This window comes from Sceloporus occidentalis, unplaced genomic scaffold, assembly GCF_023333645.1.
Source record: "Sceloporus occidentalis isolate IW3139 unplaced genomic scaffold, rSceOcc1.0.p SCAF_7, whole genome shotgun sequence".
NCBI classification, from domain to species: domain Eukaryota; kingdom Metazoa; phylum Chordata; class Lepidosauria; order Squamata; family Phrynosomatidae; genus Sceloporus; species Sceloporus occidentalis.
The window spans coordinates 22,344,951-22,347,682 of record NW_028316987.1 but is presented as its reverse complement, the minus strand read 5'-3'; positions in this window follow the sequence as shown (position 1 = coordinate 22,347,682).

The window sequence follows — 2,732 nt, the reverse complement described above, 5'->3', positions numbered from 1 at the left end:
TCTGGGAAGAATTTATTAGAATACCATAAGCCCAGGTTAATGTCAACTTCCCATAGATCGTTTATGGCAGCAACCTCCAAACTATGGAACAGCCTACTGGAAGAGATCTGTCTTATCACCACCTTAGATGCCTTTAAGAAGGCACTTAAGATGGATCTCTTCCAGCAGGCTTATCCACCTGATCTCCTATAAGAAATACTGTTCCATCTCTTTGACCTAGATTGAAAGATCTTCTCCACCTTGCTTTTGATAGTATCGTTCAAATTGTTAATTAACTTGTATTTTATTGTATTTTATTGTTGTGATTAGTGCTTATATATTGTGTACTGAAATTGAGTTGTAATCCTGCCTCGATCCACCTGGGAGAAGTGGGAAAATATAAATAAAATTATTATTATTATTATTATTATTATTATTATTATTATTATTATTATTATTGAACAGAACATTTGTAGTTCTAAGAGCCAAGCAGCAGCAGGCTGGGGTGTGCAAGAGTGAATCCACTACAGGCAACTCTTTAAAGACTTGACTAAAATCTGAGATGTTTTTATTGAAAACCATCAGTTGAGGAGGACCAGGCATGGAGAGTCTTTTTCTTTGACACCAGCCTGGACAGGTGGGCCTCTGGGTGTGAAACTGGGACATGCAGCAAGGACTGGTGCCTTACTACCAGTCACAAGAGCATAAAGCCCAGAGTCCACATGAAGTTGACAAAAGCATGTCCAGAGGAGGATGACCAAAATAAAAGGTCTGGAAATCATGCCTTATGAAGAGAGACATAGGGAGCTGGGTATGTTTAGCCTAGAGAAGAAAAGGTTAAAGGGTGATATGATAGCCCTATTTAAACATTTGAAGGGGTTTCGTAATGAGGATGGAGCAAGCTTGTTTTCTACAGGTCCAGGGAATAGGACCTGGAGCAATGGATTCAAGCACAGGAAAAGCTATTTCAGATATGAAGAAAAGATGTGAAGAACTCTCTGGCAGTAAGAGGTATTTGATAGTGGAACATGCTTTCCCTCAGAGTGTGGTGGAGTCTCCTTCTTTGGAAGTTTTTAAACAGAGGCTCAATGGCCATCTGTCAGGGGTGCTTTGATTCTGAGTTCCTTCATGGAGAGGTGTTGGACTGGATGGCCCTTGTGGTCTCTTCCAACTCTAAGATTCTAAGGAGCGTTCCTGATGGGCCCTATTGAGTGCCGTCATTACGCGCGAGGGGCAGCGCTTCCTGATGCACCTTGCCCCTCACACGTAATGAGGGTGTCAAAATGGCGGCACCCTATACAGACGGGCACTGCCATTTTGATGTGATGGATGCCTAGCATCCGCATGTCTCGGCGCCCTTGTTGACGCCACAAGGGTGCCATTGGCGCCTTGCGATGTCACAATGGCGCTGCAAGAAGAACCCGCTTTCTGCGGGTACTTCTTGCTGCGCTGGGGAACCGTGTGGTATGTCCGCTGCAGTTCCCTCATGCAGCAAACACGGGTGCCTGAGTTTCATGAGCAGAAAACAGGATGGTCTGGACAGGACAAGGCAGTGGTTAAAAAAAAACTTGGTTGCTTAGACTTTTTCTCCTGTTTCTGGACTGGAGGGTTCCCTTCTGTAACTCCAGATGATTTTTCTTGACTTGCAGGGAGTCTCATGGGCCAGCACAGAGGCTGCCTGACTTTTAACCATTCTGTGAGAACAAAGATTCCAGCCCTCCAGGACAGAGAAAACTGGTTATTTCCCCTGTATCCTTGCAATCAACAAAGGCAAGGCTCTGATGCTTAAAGAGAGCCTTAACTACTCTGTTGTGCAGCAGTGGGTTTATGTCACCTGCTGCAATAACTCATGGTGTCACCTTCCCATTAACCTCCTCCCATACCATATCACACAGGAGCCTTAGTAATGTTTCTTCTTCTTCTAATGTTACTTATAAATTGTAATTCCCATATATCACCAAATGTAATGGAAATATTTATTTATTTATTTATTTATTTATTTATTTATTTATTTATTTATTTATTTATTTGGAATATTTATTCCATGCTCTTCAGACACAAAGATTATCAGAGTGGCTTTCAAATGGTTGAGTAGATGATTCTCTGCCCTCAGGCTTACAATCTAAAAAGACATAACACAAAAGAAGGGAATTGAAATGGGGAAAGAGGATCAAGTCCAGCAGTTCTTCTCTCCCTCTGAGGCCTGGACCATGGCAGATGGACTGGATGGAGGGCTCTCTTTATTAAGCTAGGCTAGGCCCAATGGAGCTGGTCTGCCAGTAACAGACCCTTGTCTCTGTCCAACAAAAGGACAGACCTTTGCCCTCTATACCCAGTGCAAGAATAAAGTGACTTAAAGATGTAAATGACTTAAGGATGCAAAACTTCATAATTTAATTCTTGCACGTAAAAGCAAATAGTTTTACCACTTTCTTCCTCACTGTAAAAAAAAGGCATCAAAACAATATAGTTTTAAAACATTGCTTGTATTTCAGGAGTTTTGGGGGGAAATGTTTTGCTTTATTTTTTGCATTTTCTGCACAGAAACATTTCCTGCCTAGAAAACAATTTTTTCTGCACAAAAAATAATGCTATGCATGAAATATGTTTTCTGAACTGAAAATATATATATATATATATTACTTTTTTTAAAGCCATGCAATTTTTGGCTCAGAATTAATTCTAAACTACAAAGATTTTCTCCCTCCTAGACATCTCCTCATCAGGGTGTCCCAATAGTTAAGAAATTAATT